This window comes from Peromyscus maniculatus, chromosome 5 (assembly GCF_049852395.1).
Source record: "Peromyscus maniculatus bairdii isolate BWxNUB_F1_BW_parent chromosome 5, HU_Pman_BW_mat_3.1, whole genome shotgun sequence".
In the NCBI taxonomy this organism is placed as follows: domain Eukaryota; kingdom Metazoa; phylum Chordata; class Mammalia; order Rodentia; family Cricetidae; genus Peromyscus; species Peromyscus maniculatus.
The window spans coordinates 11,592,255-11,615,724 of record NC_134856.1 but is presented as its reverse complement, the minus strand read 5'-3'; the positions used below and the strand labels follow the sequence as shown (position 1 = coordinate 11,615,724).

The following is a 23,470-nucleotide window of genomic DNA, read 5'->3' as shown; positions in this document are numbered from 1 at the left end:
ATGGCCATATAGTTTGTAAGCAATATAAGTCTCTATGTTTACTTGGTTGGGTCTGAGTGGCTGTGGGGCTGGCGGGTGACAGAGATTTGTCCTGACTGTGGGTGGGCAAGGCAGGAAAACTCTAGCTACAGCCTAGGTTTGAGTTCCAGCTCTGTCACCTACTGTCAGTGTGAAGGAGGCAAGTTCCCTAACATCTCTTTCACAGATTCCCTCATACATAAGCAAGGAGAGTTACAGTTCTCACCACAGGGGGATGCTGGGATGTTAAATGACATCACACTTCTCAGCACATGCTTTAGGTCTGCTTTATTGCCATAATGGCAGAGTTTCCATAGCTACCAAAGTGACCATGAAACAGAGCCAATTTCACACCCACTGACATTCTAGCCGCAAGAATGAACCTGGGCAAAAAGAATAAGTGTTTTTAGGTCTTTTCTTGGGAATTCTGAAAGTCATGGGCAGCTCCCGGCCTTACTCCTGAGTCAGCATGGAAACAGAAAATAAGGAGATGGTGGGTAAATCTACTGCACACAGGCAGGAATGGCCTGCTCCAGTCCTGGTTTGCAACATGCTTGTGAGTCTACAGAGCTTGTCCAGAATGCCTCCATGGTCCCTGTCCACCCTAACACTTGGAGCCCACACATGGAAATAGGCACTGAACTCATGGCTGCCCTTTGAGGATGGGAATGTGTGGCATCTCAGCCTCTCTGCCTGGATCTGAAGCCTCAGAGCCATTTGTCTCACAAGTCTGGGTTCTTTCCAGACCAACACTGCCTTAGCTCATATTTGCCTCTGCTTCTGCCCTAAGATAAGACATTGGCACTGAACAGGCTGTTCCCTGTCATCCTCCTTGCTTCTGGAACCCCCATCTTCCTAGGTACCTAGAACCTTCTGGGATACCACAGATCACAGCCCATGGATCACTTCCTTTTGTTTTCCTGAGCTTAGGTCTTTTCATGGAAAACTCCGACATAAAACTGTACTTATTCTTCCGCTCTTACCAAAATAACAGCACATATTTTCTAGGTTGTCAGCTCGCTGAGCTGTCGAAGACACTTGAGAGGAATCAAATGTTCTCCATGGATGATGTGGCCACACACCTCACACTCTCTCATTCACTCTGCTCTTTAAATCATTGCATATGAAGAGTCAGGAAATATAGAAGATCGGGGTGCAGAAAGAGAATTTTATATGCGCTTACCTATCATTCCTCCAGTTGAAGCTTCGGGCTTTAACAATCCAGTAGAGTTCCAGTTCTTTAATAATCCAGTAGAGTCCCAGTTCTTATTCTCATCAATCTGAATAATGCATTTAGCCACTGAAAGGTCAGTCTGTAGCTCTGCTGACCCCACTTCCCAGATCTCCTGTCTCAGCCTGGTTAGTGGGCCACAACTGGTGATAGATGGGGACACAGTGTGGCAGGCAGCATTGACACAGGAATGTGACGGTCTTATGCAGGGAGCATTCCTGGATGCCAGGCAGGTAAGCAATCATCTCATCGTGTCAGAAGCCCTTGTCAGGCATCGCCCGGCTTCTCGACGCTGTCTCCACCTTCTAGGCTCCCCTGAGGAATAGGTTCAATGGAAAAGAACAACACTTTTTTGTTTATTAGAAATATTTCCTACAAAGTTAGAACGCTTTGATAAAATACATAACATGAATATTAATTTGAATTCTCTTAAATCACATATTAGAATGGGCTATTTGTTTATATCTCATAAACGTAAATATGAGGTATGATTGGATGCTTTTGGCTCTTACAGCAGAGATGTTCCTAGACATTTTGGGAATATTTTGAAAGCTATCAACTGCTCTCTGTAAAAATGCATCCATGAAACCTACAGTTTGCATGTTTTCATGGATTTCCCAGAGCCGCCTCAGAAGCTTCCCTTCTTTTCCTGCACACAGTGTGTACAGAGCCAGGCTGGCCACCCTATGTTGGTTCTCAGCCCTGGTCTCACCCTAAACACTTCGGTGTTCTTTCCTTGCATTGTTATAACATTAGGGTTCCAGAAAAATCTCTCCCCACCAAAGGGATAGTTTAGAACCTGAGATATAGCAAATGTTTGGCATCCAAAGCCCACATGGGTTTTCCTAATTATAGCTTTTAACTGCCCTAGCAAAGGCAGTTTAATGCCCTCCAATTTAATGAAACACAGAATTTATTTTGCTCTCTCCCTTCACCACCTTGGAGCCTATTTATCTTGATCCTGTAACTAGGAAAATGAAAAGAGAAAATTATCAATGGTTAGAAAGGTCGTATTGATGTTCACCAAAAAAAATGTGGTTTGGATTCCTCTTAGTGAGAAGTTAATTTTTCCTTCTCTTTTGACCAAAATATTTTGAAGTTTCTACAAGCCTTTCCAATCATCTGTGTGAAATGAGGGTATGCATACTCAGCCTTTCTCACCAAAGACCCCTGTTAAGCTCTCTTACCTCCAGTGTACACCTCTAGCACCTCCACCCTCAAGAGGGACAACACACCTTTAACAGATCACAGAAGGGGCCTTAGATTCTCCCCAGAGGTGAGGATAGGAACTCATAGACTCCATCCTTACTACATTCCTTAACTACCCTTGGTTTCCCAGGTGACCATCTAGCCTTTCTCTGCATCTTCCTCGGTCTGGTATGTGGGTTTGGGGCACTCTCTTGCTACATTTGGGACAGCTAGCTCCCACGAGTGAAAATGCCAGCCAAGGCACTATCTAAAAAAACACTGAGTAAATGTTAGCAGGCATCTTCGCCAGCACGGGGCAGGAACTGCGAGGGGGGCTGAACGAGCATGGGGATGTGCTCTTTGACGACAGACATCAGCTGCTCAAGTTCCTACCACATGCTCTGTGTGGCTACCCACGTCAAAGCCGGCATATGTATACCCTGTGCCCCACCCACCATCACCAAGACGTGGATCTTGACACCTCTATGCCAACACCACTGGTGGCAATACAGGTAGGCTCTGTAATTTTGCTCCTGAAAAAAACTACACGTTAAAATCAGAAATGTACAGTGTTCCTGCTGCTCCGTTACAGTTGGTTCCAGGACTGGGAGCCTGCTCCTCATTTCTGAAGGCAGTCAGGCGTGGCCATCTGACTTGAGTGGCTCGGCATATCATTTTCGCCTGAGCTGCCTTCTGCCAAGCTGGTTCCGCGTGACGTCGAGAGCTTGACACGTGTCAAGTTTCTCATCAGGCAGGTCTTATGACTACCCCAAAGACAACACACGGAGCCTCACACTTCCCTTGGCCACCTTTCGATCCACCGTCAGCACAGTTGACAGAAAGCTCCAGACAAGCAGGGCGTGGCGACTCAGACTTGTAGTCCCAGCACTCGGGAGACTGAAGCTGGAGGGTCAATGCAGACTGAGGCTAGAGTGAACTAGATTGTGAATCCCCAGTCACCCGGGGCCATAGCATTTGAAACTATCTCAAATAAATAAAATAATAAAATAAAATAAAATAAAATAAAAGGAAGGGAAAAATGGAGAGAAACTTCTGAGTGAAAATTTGCTAAATTTTATCTAAATATACATAGTCCTGCTTAAATCATCACGTTTGTTTTGTTTGTTCATTTGGGTTTTTTTTAGATTTATTTATTTTTAAAGTGTATGGGGGTGTGTCTGTGTGTGTGTGTGTGTGTGTGTGTGTGTGTGTGTGTGTGTGTGTACACGCTTGAGTGCAGGTTCTCTTGGACGCCAAAGAGGGCATCAGCTCCCTCAGGAGCAGGAGACCCCAGTTGAACTTGGGGTCTCCGGGAGAACAGTAAGCACTCTTAACTGTTGAGTCGTCTGTCTAGCCCCCTTGGGCTTTAGGGGGTTTGGTTTGCTTTGTTTTGTTTTGAGGCAGGGTCTCACTATGTAGCCCTGGCTGGCCTGGAATTCTCTATGGAGACCAGGCTGGCCTCAAACTGACAAAGATCTGCCTACCCCAACCTCCTAAGTGCTGGGTTTAAAGGCATCCCTCTACCACATCTGACTCTCCTTATTTTTTAATATATATTTTTATGAATTATTTGAGAAGCATGTACACAAATACAATAAATTTTGATCGTGTTTTATTACCCTCCACTCCTTTTCATAATTCCTCCCAAATCCACCCCCAATTCCCTCATATCTCTCTCTCTCTCTCTCTCTCTCTCTCTCTCTCTCTCTCTCTCTCTCTCTGATTTTATTTATTTTGGGCCAGGTATGGTGGTGCACGCCTTTAATTTCAGCACTTGGGAGGCAGAAGCAGGTGAATCTCTATGAGTACAAGGCCAGCCTGGTCTACATAGAGAGTTCCAGGACAGTTAGAGCTACATAGAAAGACCCTGCCTCAAAACATTTATTTTTATGTGTATAGGTGTTTTGCCTGTGTGCATGTTTGTGTGCCAAATGCATGCCTGGTGCCCAAGGAAGCCAGAATAGAGCATTTGATCCTCTGAGACAGAAGTTGTAGACAGTTGTGGGCCACCTTGTGGGTGCTGGGAATAGAACCTGAGTCCTCTGGAATAGTAGCCAGTGCTCTTAAGGGTTGAGTCACCTCTCCAGCCCCACCACCACCTTTTAGTGACTCTTCAATGTCTATAAAATATCTACAGGCACTTCATTTGGTATTCAGTGATATGGCTTTACCTGAAACTTTCCCTGAAGTTTTTCCTAATAAATAGCCCCCTTGTAAATGCTAGGTTAACAGTTTCTATCATGCTTATTTTGAGCCTTTTTCTATGTTTATGTATGTTCTAGAATATCTATCTCCCCCTATAAACTGGCCCCATTATTCAAGTCTCCCCAAACCCTATTCCTTTGCGTAGTCTTTGCTAAATTACAAGTTATGCAAGGGCCTGGTGGCCCAGGCCTGTGGTCTCATTTACTGAAGTGGCTCAACTAGGAAAGTGAGAAGTTCAAGGTTTTCCTTGACTACACTGAGTTCAAGGCCAGCCTGGGCAAGTCCCTTTTCTTGTCAGTGGGAAACAAAAACAAACACAACAGCAAAATCAACTGGAGAAGGGAAAGGTTTACTGTGGCTCATTGGAGGTGATTTAGTTCATTTGGCATTGAGGCTGGAGCAGGAGGTGGCCAGTCACACTGACTCCCCAGTCAAGAAGCAGAGAGAGGAGGTAGGGAGGTGGCTCAGAAGTCAAGAGCACTGGCTGCTCTTCCAGAGGACCTGGGTTCAATCCCAGCACCCAGATGCTGGCTCACAACAATCTGTAACTCTAGTTCCAGGAAATCCGATGCCTACCGGCCTCATCAGAAACCAGGCATGCACTGTGGGCAACAGACATACATGAAGAAAAAATACCCATAAACAAAATAAGTATTTTTAGGAGAAGCAAAGAAAGATTACTGCTGGTACTCACCTCACTTTCTGTTTACTGGTTCTAAGTCTCATCCCATGGCATGATGCCACCCACACCCAGGGTAAGGTTTCCTATCTCCGCTAACTAATCTAGAAACCTCCTCACAGATGTGCCCCAAAGTTTGTCTCTTAAGTGATTCTGGGTCCTGCCAAAATGACAATCAAGATTTGTTGACGGGGGATGGAGGGGTAGTTTACTCAGTAAAACGCTCGGCCTGCGAGCATGAGGGCCTGAGTCCAGTCAAGGGAAGTGGAGAAAGACAGATCCTTGGTGCTCGCTGACCAGCCAGACTACGCCAGTCTGTAAGCCACAGATCCCAGAGAGAGAACCTAACTCAAGACAAGGTGGACAGCTGCTGAGGGGTGATAGCCAAGATGAATCTCTGACCTCCACACTTTCACACACACACACACACACACACACACACACACACACACACACACACACAGGCAACCATCACAAAGAACCCATTTCAAAACAAAGAGTTAAAAATAAATTTAAAAGGGCTCAGAGGTATAGCACTTGCTACCATGCATGAGACCGTAGGTTAAATCCCCAAAGCTAGAATTAAGCACCCAGGATAGGCCAGGTACTGGACAAAGCAAATCACATGTCATTTATCACTGCCTACATTTAGCAGCTGAGAAAGCAAACGCTTAAGAAACAGAGCACCCAGGTTGACACAGAAGAAGCACTAAGAAGTGAACTATGACTCCAAGCCAGGCAGCCTGATCCCACTCTCTCATTTTTAAATACCTCCCTGTGCCACCACCAATGCCTGCTGCTGACAGGCTCTTACAGTGCCTTCTTCATGTGCCCCACCTCGTACTACATTATCATGCAAGTGTCTGTCTCCCTTACTCTCTCTGGATGTTGAACGCATTACCGACTTGGACCCATGCATCAATTTCCATAGGTATTGATAGCCAGGACTACGTCTGAATCTTCTGTGAAACATCACTCTAAGGGGGTGGTGGGGTCAGTATAAACATTGTGGATAAAGAATGGACCCTGCTGTGCCCACAGAGGTCTTTGAACATGAGAAGAAACTGGCCAAAGCCATCCTAATATCCTTTCATCTTTGGAAAAACGCCTGCCTGCTTGGTATAGGTATTCAAACCACTGCCATCTCTTTGTCCAGGCAGTTACTTTTCTTGTTACGATGACCAAAAACCTGACAAAGGGCAACTTAAGAGGGAAGGGTCTGTTCTGGACTCATAGTTTGAAGGGATATAGCCATTGTGGAGGAGAAGGCATGGAGGCAGGAAGCTCCAGAGCATCAGGAGCGTACAGCTGGGACCTCGTCACATGCTGGTGGAACAGAAGCAGAGATCAACAGGAAGTGGGCTGGGCTCTCCCGACCCAAAGCTCACATCCAGGGCCCCTTCTCTTCCTATAGCAAGAAGCCTCCTAAACAGTTCCACAACCTTATAGTGACGCCAGTGGGGACCAGTATTCCAAATCTACAAGCACATAGGGGACCTTTCACCCGACTGCAATAGCGGCCGCAGAGGACTGCGTTTTCCAACCAGCTCTTTCTTCTGAGAAAGAGGCTGCGGTGGATGATGGCAAGGGCATTCAGAAAGCTGGAGTCGTGATGTGGTTGACCTCAGGAAGAAAGTGTGTGGACTGAGGGAAGGCAGCCAAGCCTCAGGCCAAGGCAGAGCTGTCTAGAAACTGAGTGAGGAGAGCGAGGCTGCGAAGGAGAAGGTGAGCAGAATGACCCATCAATGGGACTTCTTACTGTGGCAATGCCAGTCAAGGTTCCACACCTACAGGCTGGGTGATCTGAGGCTAGTGTAATAAAGAGACTCTTCTCACAAATGTGGTCGGGAGTAAGGAAGTCCTGGGGTTGATGCTAGGTCCTGTGGTCAGTAATCATGGAAGTATTACCACCAAGGGCCAGATAGGGAACCTGGTGACAGAGGCTGGAGGACAAGAGATGTGACCTTGACAGAGGGGACATGGCCAGCCCATGACAACCTCTTCCAAGCCCTACCCCCACTCAGTCTATTGTTAGACTCCTTATGAGCCAAGCCTAATCAAAGGCAGAAGGCAGAGAAGTTCAATGGTCCTGTCCACAGAGACCACAGACCAAGCACAGCGTACGATGAAATAAGGTAGAGGGAGGACCCCGAGGGGCAAGGGGAAGACAGCCAGGTTGGAGTAATGGTCTTGCTCTGTGACCTGTTGACAAAGTGCAGATTGCAAGAAGATTCTACAGACTGGATTTCTCCCCTGGGAGACGCAAATGCTGAAATCCTAATCCCTAAATAACTGCTTTAAGGAAATAAGTAGGGTTAAATGAAGTTATAAGAGTGGGTGGGGTTTAATCCATATAAACGGTGCTCCTCTATGAAGAGGAAGAAGAGACTAGAGAGAAGTTTCACTGGGTAAACTGCTTACTATGTAAGCATCAGGACCTGAGTTCAGACTCCCAGAACCCACAGAGAAAGGCTGCATGTCTTTGTGCACATCCATAATTTAAAAAAATAAATGACTGGATATCTCTTAAAAAGAGGAGGAGGAGAGGAGACTAGGAAGAGATATCTGGGATACCTGTGCACAAAGGGCCACATGTTGACACAGAGAGAAGGTATTACAAACAACCATAGTGCGAGGGTGAATTCAGACAGATCCCCATAGCTCACTGACAAGCCAGTCTAGCCAATTAGAGAACACCATGTTCAGTGAGATACCCTTTCTCAAAAGATAAGATGCAGAGTGAGCAAGGAAGATGCCCTATGTTCACCTCTTGCCTCTACACACATGTATCCATGCACTTACATGCACATGCACGTGTGTGCATGCATACACACACACACACACACACACACACACACACACACACACACACAAAATGAGAAAATGTACCCTATAATGGGGCAACAATGCCCTTAATAGATACCAGAAGACAACAAATAAAAAGCCCAGTGTCAGAACATTATAGGCTATTGCCATTGCCTTTGGTTATGCTCGAGTCATAGGACATGGAGAGATCAAACTGGTACTGACCTAGAAGCTTCATCCCTGCTGACTAGATTTCATCATGCTGCAAGGTGCTGCACATGCTACCAGAGGAGAAAAGTAATCACCAACCATGCCCAGGTATACTTGCAAACTACAACAACGAATGACTTGACAAGACCAGCCCACTGGTTCAATAGTGGCACAAATAGAATGGGAGTAACCAACCACTTTCTGATTGGATTTAAGTCCTAGTCCACAGATGTACTCATACCTGACACTATTATTAGGCCAAGAACCTATGGATAGACAGGTCATGAACACCAGGGCAGAACCTACTACATATACAGACATCAACTACTAATGATTTATCACTATATCCATCAATTCATGCACCTCTCAACCCTCGTCTGGGAAATTACTATTTACATTAGATGGTGATTAACACGGAGACTCACAACTGGCCAAGGTGCAGAGAATAAGATTCTGTAGAAGCTCAGTCCTAAATGGAATGTGTATACTGCATCCCCTCCTCCCAAAGCTTGGGGGTCAGTGCAGAAGAGGGGTGGGAAGAGTGTAAGAGTCCGACACTGTGGATGGCTACAAGGGAACAGCATCTTCCAGCACAACGGGCAGCTGAACACGTAGCAGTTGTGATAGCATACACTTGACCAGTGCAAGCCCAAGTCAGACCAGACCCCAGCATGGAAACGGGAGTTGAGCATGAAATCCACCCCTGGCTGTAGAGCTATTGGCAATTGTTAGCTACTGGGAAAGGAAGAAACATTTTTTTTTAATTGTTTTTAAAAAAGTCAACCACACGCCAGTAAAAGACCATACATGCAGGAATATTTAGGCAGCACAGATTGGTCTTAATGTTTTTTGTTTTGTTTTGTTTAAGAATACAAAGTTGAGTGGGTAGAGAAGGGAGGGGTGGATCTGGGAAGAGTTGGGGGAGGTGAGTATGATCAAAGCATGTACAAAACTCTCAAAGAACTAATAGAACCTTTTAAAAATAGGGATAATTTTTTAAAAGAATGAAGTAGAGGAGAGGGATGAGGAGAATAAATATCTGGATGCCTATTCACAAAAAGCTCTGTGTAGGCACAGCAGAAGTAGCCATCTACAAAACAAAGAAAGTGATCTCAGAAGACCAAAGCAGCTAAAATCTTGATCTGGGGCTTTTTTCAGACTTCACAACTGTGAGAAAACACAATTTTATTTCTTTTTTTTTTTTTTTTTTTGGTTTTTCGAGACAGGGTTTCTCTGTGTAGCTTTGCGCCTTTCCTGGGACTCACTTGGTAGCCCAGGCTGGCCTCGAACTCACAGAGATCCACCTGGCTCTGCCTCCTGAGTGCTGGGATTAAAGGCGTGCGCCACCACCGCCCGGCTCAATTTTATTTCTTAAGGCACTTGGTTATGTCAGTCCTGGGACACTGATATCAAGCAAGAGGAAATCTTAAGGCATCGTCTCACTGACACTTAATTCAGAGTCTGAGCAGAAAGAGGGATGTGCCTTCCCCAACATCTGTGAGTTATTTTTAACAAGAACCCAAAGGAACAGGCTGGAGTCTCCCGTGATAACCAGAAATGTTAAACCTTAGTTCATGAGTTAAATACAACTTATTGGTATATTTTGGTAGGTTTATATCACACTGCTCATGTCATATTATTTTTTTCTTGCAATGCAAAGGACTGAACCGAGGGCCTTTCTCATGTTAGACACTCTACCACTGAAGTACAATCTCCAGTCCCAGGACCACATTTTAACGAAATCAGTTTCCATGTTTGAAAAATTAGTAGATGTATTAGTTTTCCATCCTTGTGATAAAATACTTGAGATAATCAACTTAAAAGGAAAAATGGTTTGCTCTGACTTGTGGTTTCAGAGTCAACCATATGTAGTCCGTCTCATTATTCAGGAGCCTGTGGCAAGGTAGCATATCATAGCAGGGAGTGTGTGGTGGAGCAAAGCTGCTCACTTCAGGGTGGCCGGGAAGAAGGGAAAGGAGAAAGAGGAGGAGAAAGAGGGAAATGGAGGAGAAGGAAGAGGAGGAAAAGATGAAAAAGAAGAAGTGGAGGAGGAGAAAGAGGAAGAAGAGGAGGAGGAGTCAGTGTCTGTGGGGCGTTTACCCACCACCCCCACAGCTTCCCCGAGTTTTCTTGAGTGCGATCAGCAGGAAATATTAGATAGAAGGGTTTATAGCGGAGAATCTTGCGGAGATAAACAGATAGAAAATAAAGGATAGCCTCGAGAGGGCCTGGAACCTATTCCAACGGGCCCGGACTGTCTCTGGTCCAGGGTTTTTATAGAGACGCCAAGGGGTGGAGCAAAAGACCTCCTCCCCCAGCACAGCCAAGTGCAGACCATCTCAGACACCTGTACTCAGGCCTGTGGTCCTGATCATCCTCTATTCGGACCTGCTGGGTAAAGCCACGAGGAACCCCAGAACAGGCTCCCACAAGTGTCCCAACATCCTGCTCAAGGGCACATCCCAGTGACCTGACTTCCTTCTACTACGCCCAATCTCCTAAAGGTTCCACCACCTCCTAATAGTGTCACAGGCCCAAGACCAGACCATTAAACACGTACTTTCGGGAGACACTTCATGATCCAACAGCAGCAGACTTCACCGTAATATCCACTCACTTTTCCTTTCTCAAGAAGATCTAGTGTGTCTGGGCTTCCATTCTAGCATGTCCACCCCCAGTCTGCTCCACACTACCTGTTACCAGGTGTGTCACGGCAACCAGGCCACCTTGGGTCCCTCATCGTGTTATTGTGTGGCCCCAATAAGCATTTCAATGATCAATCTTTATGCCAAAATACCTGTCAAGGGTCAATCACACCACGGTTATCAATATCTAACCAATATACAGTGCTCACAGGCAATGGAAGCAGTCAGTATTTTGGGCCACCAAGGATCTGGAAACAACAAAAATGTAACACCCATTCAGGGCTGTTCAGGCTAAGTAGTTTTAAAGAAATACATTCCCCTACAAGTGTGCAGTGAAAGCCAGGAATCTGGCTATATGTGTGATACAAATAAAGAATGCATCAGTATGTACAACAGCTTGAATGTTTGCCAACTGTCCCCTAAATTAACACTGAAACTTGATTCTGTGTGTGATGGTATTGGGAGGTGGAGCATGTGAGGTTATGTGAGGGAGAAGACCCATGCACCCTTATTTTAAGTCCCCTGAGAGCACTTTATTCTTGTCACCAGATGTGGACGTAATTCTAAAAGCATAGCTGTCTATGAAGCAGAGGCTGGACTCCTGGTTCTATATTGACTCTAGGGGAAGCTTTCAGTTTATAGGTTCTCAGACAATAGCATTCGGTTAGAGCAGCGCAAGTGAGCTAAAACAACCATGGAAACTCAGAAAACGAAGTGGTGTTGAGTAAACCTGCCGCTATAGCCAGCCTTTGGTGGTACATGCCTGTAACCCTAGCACTGGGAAGACTGAAGCCAGAGGATCATGAGTTCAAGGCCAGCCTAAGCTGTGTGGCAAGACCCTATTTAAAATGTAAATATAAAACAAAGTGAAATGAAACAAAACTGCTGATAACTACCAAAGCACTCTCGGAGCAGGGAAGGCTACCGTCAGGAACAGAGCTGCCTCCCTCCCAGGACATGTAAGGTCTTTTGTGCAGTGACCGCATACCCATCAACCATCTGAGTGATTTCATGTTACTTGCTCCAGATGCATGCACACTCGTCAAACTATCTCTATGTTAGACCTCGGATTTCCTTCCTTCACCCAGTGCCTAGCAGGCAGAGGCTTCCCAGACTCCCTGCACACTGACATGTTAGCTTTCTGGTTGACTGCATCCATTTGGGGAGCTTGATTAAAGAGCTCCCACCTCAGAAGATCAATTTGACTCTCCAGGCCCTGAAAAACCCTGTTTCTGGACCTGAAGACAGAGCCAGATGTTCCCTTAGAGGTCTCCTGAGAGCCACCAAGCTGGCCTTGCTGGCAAGCTTCCTCTTCTCTCCCCTCCCATGTCCCCAACCACATGCCAAAACCCATCTTTAGCCATATGGCCTTGCTTCAAAATAATAATAACACAGAAGCAATTGAACAGTGTTCCGCATACTGAAACTTAATGAAAAGAAGGATTCTGGTCCATGTGCCCACAGGTGGCTATTTAAATTAATGCAGATTAAATTAAATTAACAATTCAGCACCTCTGTCAGACCAGCCACATTTCAAGTATTCAATATCTGTTTGTGGCTATCAGTTGCTGTCATGGGCAGCATAGATAGACTCCACTTCCTTCATTGCTCAGAGCTCTTCAAAAGAAGGCTGATGTTAAAATCAGAAAGGCAAGGTGATGAGGGTGAGCAGAGGTGCCTTTAAAGGGCCATCTGCAGAGGGAGAGTGGGCCAGAGGAGTGAGGGTGCGAGCTTCCAATGCGTCTACCCCGGTCTGACCTACATACCTCACCAACCTGCTACTTAGACATGCGCTTGACCTTCTGTTGGTTTGAGTTCACAGATGTGCCATTTGTGGACAACTAGGTACTTCCAAACTCCTAAACTTCAGGCAAATCTCAAAACACCTCCCTCCCAGCACCCAACACTCTAAAGGAAACCTTACCAGTAGGACCAAAAGACAAGGAAAGGAACACCTCTCCCAGCCACATAGCCCTGCAAGTCTTCCCTGCCAACAGCTGCAGTCATTCCTCACTAGATATTCACACAGATGGCAGGGTAAGATGACTAAGGCATTTTACAGGTAAGATGACTAAGGCATTTTACAGGAGGGAAGCTGGGCTCAGGGGAATCGGAATATATGGCTCCTGGCAAAAGGCTAAGAAGTTTTAGGTGAAGCTTGGATGTGAGATTCAATTTCCCAGCTTCTGAATAAATGTTTCTCTTGTACCAAGTTGCCTCTTTAGAGAAGGGCCCTCGAGATTGCAGCTATTGGCCCAAACATTAAATAGGTGGGGTGCACACTGGGAAAAGATTCTGTACCCCTGAGTTCCTGATGCAGAGCAATGGATGGAGACACAGGGGAGTTCTAGCTTGGGAGGCAAAATAGAATCCACTTCACGTATGACAAGCGTTCTGCTTGCAGGAATGAGGCTGATGCTAACTGTCCCTTTCTAGCTACCTAGGATGCTAGAAAGAGAGATGAAATCATAGATGGGAAATCGCTGGAAAGATGGTAAGAAGCCAGAGGATTACAAGCCTCCTGCTTCTCAGAACCCAAACAAAAGTAAAGCTAAAATAAACAGACGCTTTTTCTCAGCCTTTTATTCTTGTGAAAGAGAGAAATGTCAAAGAAATCAAGCTTACATCAGACAGATTATATATATAAATTCCCCCCAGGGGGTCCACGTGTCAGCAAAGGCTCAGCTCAGCCTCCTATATTCACCCAGTTGGTGTCCTAAATAATGAGAATCACTCAGAACATAACAAGTTAATGAACCCACCAGCCCATGATGGACCTTCTGAAATGCCAGAAGCACACCCCCAGACTTTTAAATACTTTCCCTGTATTGTAATGAGCCAGGCATTGACAATCTACTTGAAGTCTATATAACTGCCTCCTTCTAACAAAACACTGTATTTTCCCTCACTATTCTGGATAGTGGGGTATTATTAATGATTTGGACTTGGAATTTACTTATTTTGAGGAGAAAGATGTAGTGAAAAGGAAAAAATATCCAATTTTCCTGAGGTTTGCCTCTTGGTCTAGCTTGTGCTTCATATTCTGTGAGTTTCTCTGAACCGTACTTTAAGGAGACGGAGTCTGGAAAGTCTCATGAAGTGATAGGCTTTGGGGGCATCAAAATAAATGAAAAAAACAGGAAATAGAGAGAGACGGAGAAGTGCATATGGGGATGGGGAGCCTAAGCCAACAGAAAAAGTCCTTCTAGTAGAATACTTAACTCTGAAGTTCTTACCTGTGGGTAGCAGAGTCCAAAGTGCCCCAGAGAGTTCACAGGATTCAACTCTCACAAAGAGAAGGTCTGCACTGTCTCATAGCTTCTCTAGCATGCCAATTCCAATCTGACAACGTCCTCCTGACTCAAAGACAGGGCAGATGGGTGACAGGACCAACTGCGTTGGGTACAACGCTGCCCAGTGCAGTCCTGTCCAGTGCAGTCCTGTCCAGTGCAGTTCTGTCCAGTGCAATGCTGTCTAGGTCAATGCTGTCTAGTGCAATTCTGCAGGCAATATTTCTTCACTTTCCGGATGAGTCTCATTTCATCTCAAGCCTATTAATCTCCTGCCAGATCTCCGGCTGCTACGGGTCCTGAGATGTTTGCATCAGTGCCCTGGATCAAGCATCTTCAACCAATGGGAATCCTTCCCTCCATTATGCCCTTGGTGTTAGAGCCAGAAGTGCAGTTAGAGGTTTGTATTACACTTCCTGGGAAATGAGTCTTTCTTTGAGGTGCCTCTTTTCCCTCAGTCAAAACAACCCCATTGGCTTGGGTCTAGTGGTCACTAAGAATTTAAACTAAAGCAATTTCTCTCAAGACTCAGTTTTCTGTGGGGTAGGGTGTGGTTGGCCACATACCATATGCAAGGATAGCTTACAGTCTGAAATAGATGAGGTGTTTGTGGGTGTATTTCTTTTATACTCAAAATGCACACTTTTCTAATTCATCTGAATTCCAGAAAAGAGAACCTGAGACCCTTCTCTGGGGATTTTCATCTGTCTGATTGTAACATTTCCTTTCAGAGACCCAGCTGGGCTGTGCAAAAGGATGTGAAGCATTTGTTCCAGGAAACATCTAGACATCGCTAGGGATCACACAGAGAGAGAATGGAGAAATCGGGTAATGTAGATGCCTTGCAAATGAGTACTGAACCACATTCACCAAGCCGTCTGGGCTCCATTGCAGGCTGGCCACCTACTGACCTTTCCTGAAGACACTTGGCCTTTCTGAGTTTCATCTGCCACTATACCCGTGAAAGCACATCAGCACTCACTGTTACAGTCAGGTTTGGTTAGAGTATGTTGCAGTAACAAACAATCCCAAAGTCCCCTTGGTTTCACACTGTACATGGCTTTTTGTTCACCGTGCATTTTCCATAACCGTAGCGTTCTGGTAGTCCAGGGGACCCAGGTGGTGGGAGCTTCATGCTGAGAGCTGCCTCCACAGTTCTCAGGCGAGGTGGAAATGTTGTGTCACATCACATAAAGGCTTAGAAGTCTTTTTGTTTGTTTGTTTTTTATTAAGGAATTTCTTATTCATTTTACATACCAACCAGATTTACACACCAAGATTCCCCTCTCTTCCTTCCTCCTGCCCCTCCAGGCTTAGAAGTCTTTTACCACAATGTAGCAGATATCAATTCTGATTATAGTCCATGTACTAACCCAAGTTAGACAGACATGAATAACTTTAGAAGAGATGGAAACACAGGCTTCTATCAGAAGACTGGAATGAAAGTCCTCTAGGAAACTGGTGAAGTGCATGGGGCACCCTACAGTCCCCAGAAGAGACCCAAACAATGTGTTTACACAATCATGGACCTTATAAACTTTATAAATTAAGATTTTTTTGTATTTTATATTTTCATATATGCTTTAAGTTCCACAAAAGCTACATCTGTTCTGGACAGAAAGAAATCCTTGACTATTTGTCAATAGCTACAATGAACAGTGAAATGCATGTGGCACTATTCTTCCAAACTAATTTGGAAGAGGAGCAAGACACCATTTGACCATAACAGAAAGCTTGGGAAGAGGATGATGGTGTCTACTGTTTCTCCTTCTTCCACATCCTTTCCTTGGTCTCAGCCTATATCACCACTTCTTGCTTTGTAGGACTCAGTATCCTACCTTCTGAAAAATTCTAAACCACCTGAGATCATAGCCTGAATTATAGGCTTCTAGGACTCCAGTGTGGAAGTGACCTTAGAGGTCATAAAGTATCATTTAGCCTCACTCAAGAACATAAAGAAGAAAGAAAGGGGTCACATTTACACAACTAGCTAGGGGGAGCCACGCCCCCAAACTTGGAGTCTCTATCCCTACACTTTCCCTTTCAGAAGTTCACACAGTTCATTAAGTAAGTATTGCTTGACTCTAGTGTCAGGATGAACTGAAATTAGAACTGGCATTCTTGTCACCATGGAGAGATGTCATCACTTTCTGCTTCTGTACCATCAAGTAATATCCCAAGTTACACCATGAATTTCTCTAGTTCCTCAAAATTGACTTTTCAGTGCCTTTCCTTGCCTCCATTTTGTATTTAAGACTAACCCAAGAAAGAATCCTCCCTATTCCTCTTCATCTGCACATCACACTCTCTGATCCCTCCTAGCCCTGCACGACACCCCAATACCCCATCCCTGCACCACACCCCAGCACCCCATCCCTGAACCACACCCCAGCACCCCATTCCTGAAGCACACCCCAGTACCCCATCCCTGAACCACACTCCAGCACCCTATTCCTGAATCACACCCCAATACCCCATCCCTGAACCACACTCCAGCACCCTATTCCTGAATCACACCCCAATACCCCATCCCTGAACCACACTCCAGCACCCTATTCCTGAATCACACCCCAATACCCCATCCCTGAACCACACCCCAATACCCCATCCCTGAACCACACCCCAATACCCCATCCCTGCACCACACCCCAGCACCCCATTCCTGAAGCACACCCCAGTACCCCATCCCTGCACCATGCCCCAGTACCCCATCCCTACACCACACCCCAGTACCCCATCCCTACACCACACCCCAGTACCCCATCCCTACACCACACCCCAGTACCCCATCCCTACACCACACCCCAGTACTCCACATCTACACACCACACTCCCTAGTCTTCACGATATAGACATTTTCTTCCTTATTCATAAACTACACTTCAGCTTCCTTCTGTCCCCTGATAATCATATAGCCTATTACAGCTAAAACATCATTTAAGAATGATGTAGCCCAATCTCTATATTTTATCAATGTGGAAAGGATGGCTCAAAAGAATTAAGAGTCTGTTTTTCTAGGCCACATTGTCGCTTGAATTTTCCTGCCTTGCCCACAGTCAGGACAAATCTTTGTCACCCGCCAGTCCCACAGCCGCTCAGACCCAACCAAATAAACACAGACACTTATATTGCTTGCAAACTGTATGGCCGTGGCAGGCCTCTTGCCAACTGTCCTTATCTTGCTAACTGTGCTTTTATCTTAAATTGATCCATTTCCATACATCTATACCTTGCCATGTGGCTGGTGGCTTACTGGCGTCTTCACATGCTGCTGGTCATGGCAGCGGCTGCAGTGGCTCTGGTCATGGCGGCGGCTGCAGCCTCTCTGGTCATTGCGGCGGCTGCAGAGTCTCCTTCTGCCTTTCTGTCCTTTTATATCTCCTCTCTGTTAGTCCCACCTATCTTTCCTGCCTAGCCACGACCAATCAGGTTTTATTTATTAACCAATCAGAGCAACTTGACATACAGACCATCCCCCAGCACAGCCAAGTGCAGACCATCTCAAACACCTGCACTCAGGCCCATGGTCCTAATCATCCTCTATACGGACCTGCTGGGTAACGCCACAAAGAACCTGAGAATGGGCTCCCACAGGACCTACAGAACATCCCACAGCACCACATGTATCAACAGCCCAAGGATCCTGGTTCTGGAGCATTTCTCTTATAGTTTTCCATACTCCCCAGTGTGAAGAAGAGTCTTGCAGTTTGCCTTACTGATGCCTAATGTTACATTTTTTTTAGGAGAGGATAAAAACAAGAATTGATTGCTGGCTTGTTGTCTGATTTCTGTACTTTTGATAATGAGGTAACAATGGCTGAGATTCATCTTGAGAAACATTTTTTTAAGAAGGAAGTTTTTGCCCATAGGCACTGGCCAGTTTTCCTTTTAAAACATTGTACCCTACCTTCCTAAAGAAGCATCTTTAAAGTTCTCTGAATTCAGAAAGAGGGGCATATCATACATGCTTTACATCACCTACTTAGACAAGTGATTCTGTCAGCGGACTGGGGAAACTAAGTCACACACACACACACACACACACACACACACACACACACAGCTGATTGGCTGCGGTTTTACAAAGGGATTACTTATAGCACTGTGGCCAATACAAGATGCAGAGCAGCCAGAGACCAAGGTCAGCAACAGCAGCTGGGCAGCTACCACACACAGGCTTCAGTGGTAGGAAAGGGACCAGTGAGGATGAGAAGCAGAGCACGGTGTCTAGAGAGACTAGAGTGTGCAGTCAATGGAGAAACCATAGCAACAGAGATGCAGGGTGAAACACCTGGCCTCGTTTACCTCCTCCCTCACTGCGGCTCACAGGGCTGGCCACTGGATTGAGGAGGAGAAAGCGCTTAGATTTAGTCCTGATGATTCTCACGAGTGGAGTGAGAGAACGCTATGCAAGCCTCCAGGAGAGGCATGGAAACTATTCCTCACAGCTTGCTTCAACACTACATTTCCAAAACCGCTCTTGAATGCCTACTCAAAGTCAGATTCTTTCTCCCAAAGGCTATCTCCTCTACGTCAAGCTTCCCATCCAGTCCCCAAAGTCTGAAATTCCCATCTGAATTATCTGACCATATTCATTCTTTCACAGTGTCACAGATTTAAGGCCCTTTTGGTGCAGGTTAGGATGACTGATTCTGTACTCCAAGAAGCTGGAACGTGGTGGTGTCACTGGCAACCTAGAGAGCAGAGGGTGAGAGGTGAATCCTTCTCTTCTCCACACTGTAGTGGGTGGCACCAGACAAAACTCCTCCTCCTCCTTGTTCTCTTAGCCTTCAGGTATTTCGCCAGAAGAAAAAAAAAAGGCCACCTGATGGATCTAATGGGGAAAATCACTTAATCAGGGAAAGTTTTGGGATTTTTTTGTTTTTGTTTTTTGTTTGTTTGTTGTTTGTTTTTTGGTTTTGTTTTTGTTTTGTTTTGTTTTTGATGACTATGTCCTAAAACATAAAATTCCTCCGGGTAACCTTCAAAACGACTGTGAATAGTTTCTCCCTCCAAGCCATTTATTCAATATGGCCTAACACTACTTGTCTCAGTTTCGCCAAATAAAGCTGTATTTTCAGCTTTCTAGAATTTTCTTTGCTCCTCACCAAGGCAAATCCACTCCTCATGAACTCCCTTCCTTTTTTGGTATCATTTCTAAGGAAACCGGTCTCCTCTGCTTAGAGCATGGGTGGTGTTGCTGTGGAAGCCCTGCAGACACGGACACCCCTTTGTGCCCTCCTCCGTCACTGACACAGTTGTCACAGGTACCCTTCCGCCAGCCCAGCCAGCCGTGACCCCTCTCAGACCTGGCAATACTAGCAGAAGTTTGTCTCTTCTTGTTTGCACCCTCCGAACTGTCCCTCGACTCTCTTCCACTGGGCAGAGTCATCTTTTCTTCCCAACTATGTGTATTTTCGAAGCCCATCTGTCTCCCCCAGCTGATTTGGCCATGGAAGGGAGTGAATTGAGAGACATTCAGAGAATCACTCTTAATGGAATAATTTCCCCAACCATAACTATTCCTCAAATCTTTCAAAAATATTTTTTATTAAGGCTGGTGTAGATGTAACCAACTGTCTTATTAAATAAGAAACAGAGCCAATACAGAGATGGTTACATCTACGGGTTGGGGACATGGCTTAGGAGTGAGTAGAGCTCTCACCTAGGATGATGTATGAAGCCTGTATTCTGCCCCCAGCATGAGAAGGAAAAAAACTTATTAAATGAATCAATGTTGGGTGGGGTGGCGGCAACAAAAATTCACGTGTGATACATTATGAAGCAATAATGTATCATACAAAATCTACATAGAAATAATCAACTTGAGTTGATTATAGATAAGGGATTGATAATAGATCCACTGTCAAATTGATAAATAAAATGTGGGATGTGTGCACAGTAGGATATTATGCAGCCTTAAAGAGAAACCCTGTCATCTGTAGCAACACAGATGGGCCTGGGCGGCACCATGTTAAGTAAAGTCAGGGACTGAAGGGCAGATATTACATGTTGTCATTTACATGAAGAATCTACAGAGCTTATCTCAAGACATGGAGAACAGAATGTGCTTACCAGTCTCTGAGAAGAGTTGGGGGTCACAGGGACGGGACAGATAAAGGTGCAGCTGGCAGGAGGAAATAGCTTCCCGGTGATCTGGAACACAGTAGGATAATACGGCTCACCACAACTCGTTGAATATCTCTTATATTTTTATTCTATGTGTTTTTTACACGTAGATCATGTATCTTGATCCCATTCATTTCCCCATCCCTTTGCATCTGCCCTCCACCCCCGCAAACTCCCCAAATAAAACAAAATTTAAAAGAGGGAAAAAAGAAAATTTAAAAAAGAGAAAAGCTTAAAAATCTGGTCATGGAAGCTGCAGTGTGACACAGTGAGTCACGCCTTGAACCCTTGTCCATGCATCTTTACTTGCAAGTGTTCCTTGCAGAGTCATTGGTCTGGTTCAAGGCCTCTGGTTTCTACTACACAATCAATGCTGGGCCCTCACTAGGACTCTTCTTGGATATCCTGGTGTTGCCCTGTGTTGTGGAGATCCCTCAGCTTTGGGTCTGCAGATCAGGTCCCTTCATGTGCTCCAGCAGATCATAGATGGGGTGGATGATGGGGTAGGCCAAGTCACATCCCTTGGGTCTGAGCCTGGCAGCTGTAGGATTGGTCTGCCAAATGTGAAATGGGAACAGCTCTCCCACACTTACAACTTCGGGGCTGGCTCCCGCACACCTGCACTAACAAGGTTGGCTCCACTGTGCTTCTCTGGTGAGGTGCAGGGCCTGCTCTCCCGAGTGTTGCAGCTAGTGGGGGTCAGAGATAGTTCTCCCACTCTTATGACCAGAAGGCCAGCTCTCCCACCTGCCTCAGGTGCTGATGGGTAGACAGAAGGCATCATTCCCCCGCCCATGCCATCACAAGACAGATGAGAAGTGGGGAGAACCCTCCCATGCTCACAACTTGAAGGCTGGCACACTCACACCTGTGCTAAGCTGGTGAATATCTTGAAGTATCCAGTAAAGAGGATTTCCAATGTTCCCCAACATAAAGAAAAGCATTTGTCGAAGATATAGATATGCCAATTATCTTCATATAAATATTACATATAATACATAGATGTGGAAGTATCATACTGTATACAACTAGTATGCCAACTGAAAATAGAAATATTTTTAAATCTGTGCACAATTTTTATATGGGAAAGACTAAAAAAGTATTATGAATAAAAACTGTTAATTTGATTAGGTAATAAAATCATTGAGAATTTCAAATTCCCAAGTTTGAAAATGAGTAGAGGACATACAGTCTGGGAAAGATTGTGTGGACCTGCTCCTTCCTGGCCTGCCCAGCTAGAGACAGCTATAAACTCAGATAGAAGAATTTGGAATGTTGGAAAGAAGGACTAGTTAGAGACCTCACTAGTCCTTGGATAAGGGGTAGAAAAGTTGCCTCTCCTGACCTTGCATCCAACCTAATAAATGCATTTCCAACCTCCTAGCTACCAACCAAGTAGCTGGGTACCTCATTTCTCCCCTGGATCAAATAAATGAAAGCAAACACCAGACATGTTTGAGAGCACTACAAAATAATCACAGAAGTCTTGTTGATCATAATAAGTGGGAGCTAGCAGGTGTCCAGGGGACACCAGCAAGAAGAACTCTGTCAAGACAGGGAGCTCAACCCAGAAAGCCTTTGTACTCCCACCCACTGGCCCTCATAGTCCCCACATCCAAGAATCCAGACCAAGACACGAGATTTTTAAAGTTCTTGAAGATAACTACAGAAAAACTATTTTGGAATAAGCCAGAGAAAAATGTGACATTAACTAAAGGAGAAAACAAGTTGAATGACAACATATTTCTCTCATCATGGAGGCCAGAGGAAATGGCATAACATTTTTTTAAAAGTTCTAAAAGGAGAGAATTGCCAACCATAAATGTTATATCCAGCAAAACCATCCTCCAGAAATAAAGGGAAAAGTCAAGATCCCCAAGTAAAGAAAGTAGAAGTTTATCACTAGAAGAATGTCTCTTAAGAATGCAAGGGAGGGTCCTCAAACAGAGAAGAAATGGTTAAAGACAGAAACCCAAGGCTTTCTGAAAGAGGAAAGAATAAAACTGTGGCTTACATGCAATGGATTATAGCTCTTGGTGAGTTTTATTTTGAAGCAACACTAGTGTTAAAATATGGTAAAGATAAAGGGCATTAAATGGAAGTCAGGTTTTCACAGTTCACTGGAAATAGTAACATATTGAAACCAGTATATGTTAATAACTGAAATATGTATATTATAATAGCAAAGGAAGCTGTGTCTGATATAGCAAAGCACTAAACATGTTAATAGAATCTACAAGGTAATCATAAACAATTTGCAAACAAATAAAAAAGAAAAGAGAGAACCCAAAGAAGAAGCTTAATGCTTAACTTAGGCCTCTCATGAAACAGAAGATGAGAGACCCCCATAATGATGAAGTGCTACAGCAGCTGGGATTCATATTCGGATTACCCATGAGGTGGAGGGATCCCCAAGTTGCCTACCTTGGGGAACAGGAATGCTAGTCTCTATAGCCTTTCCTGGAAAAGAAAAGAAGCAATGCTTTATTTATTTGTTTGTTTGCTTACTTGGGTTGCTTCCCACACACACACACACACTATTGAGGGTTGAGTTCATGGTCTCTCACATGCTAGGTAAAGGTTCTCCTACTGGGCTACATCTCCAGCCCAAGAAGACTGCAAACTGTCTTGAGCTGGTAATTCTCCCTTGTGCCCAGACTGATTAGTGTAAAGTCACTGTTACAGAAAGCTACAGAAAGCCTATCAACACAGGCTTTGCGAGATCCTATGAAGTCTCACTGAGGATAAATTCACAAACCAAAGTTCTATAACACTGGATGAAAAAACTACCACATGAGAAAAAGCTACAGTAAGCTACAGGCTATGTCTGCTGCTGTGGTTTATGTATTTTGATTTTCATCCATGGTTCTTGGCTCATAAATCCCATAACCCCTTGATATTTCCTGAGTGACTAGAACAGTAACGATAATTATGATAGAACAGTATTTTGACCTTTTGCTCTTGCTTTTTGAATAGACTTTGGAATGAATGGCTTCAGTGTGATCTTTTGTTGTTGTTTGCTTGTTTTGTTTTGTTTTGTTTTGTTTTGTTTTTAACAAGACAAGGTTTC

The 23,470-nt window shown here is 44.9% G+C and overlaps 1 long non-coding RNA gene across 1 annotated transcript; it reads right to left on the bottom strand.

Annotated features, from left to right (window-relative positions):
• Nucleotides 1–1,206: 1,206 nt before the first annotated feature.
• LOC107402241 (uncharacterized) lies at nucleotides 1,207–22,906 on the bottom strand. Its single transcript, XR_006072771.2, has 3 exons — nucleotides 22,825–22,906; nucleotides 20,347–20,427; nucleotides 1,207–1,564 (listed from the first exon to the last, which is right to left on the bottom strand). It is a non-coding gene; the product is annotated as an uncharacterized LOC107402241 (long non-coding RNA).
• Nucleotides 22,907–23,470: the final 564 nt, after the last annotated feature.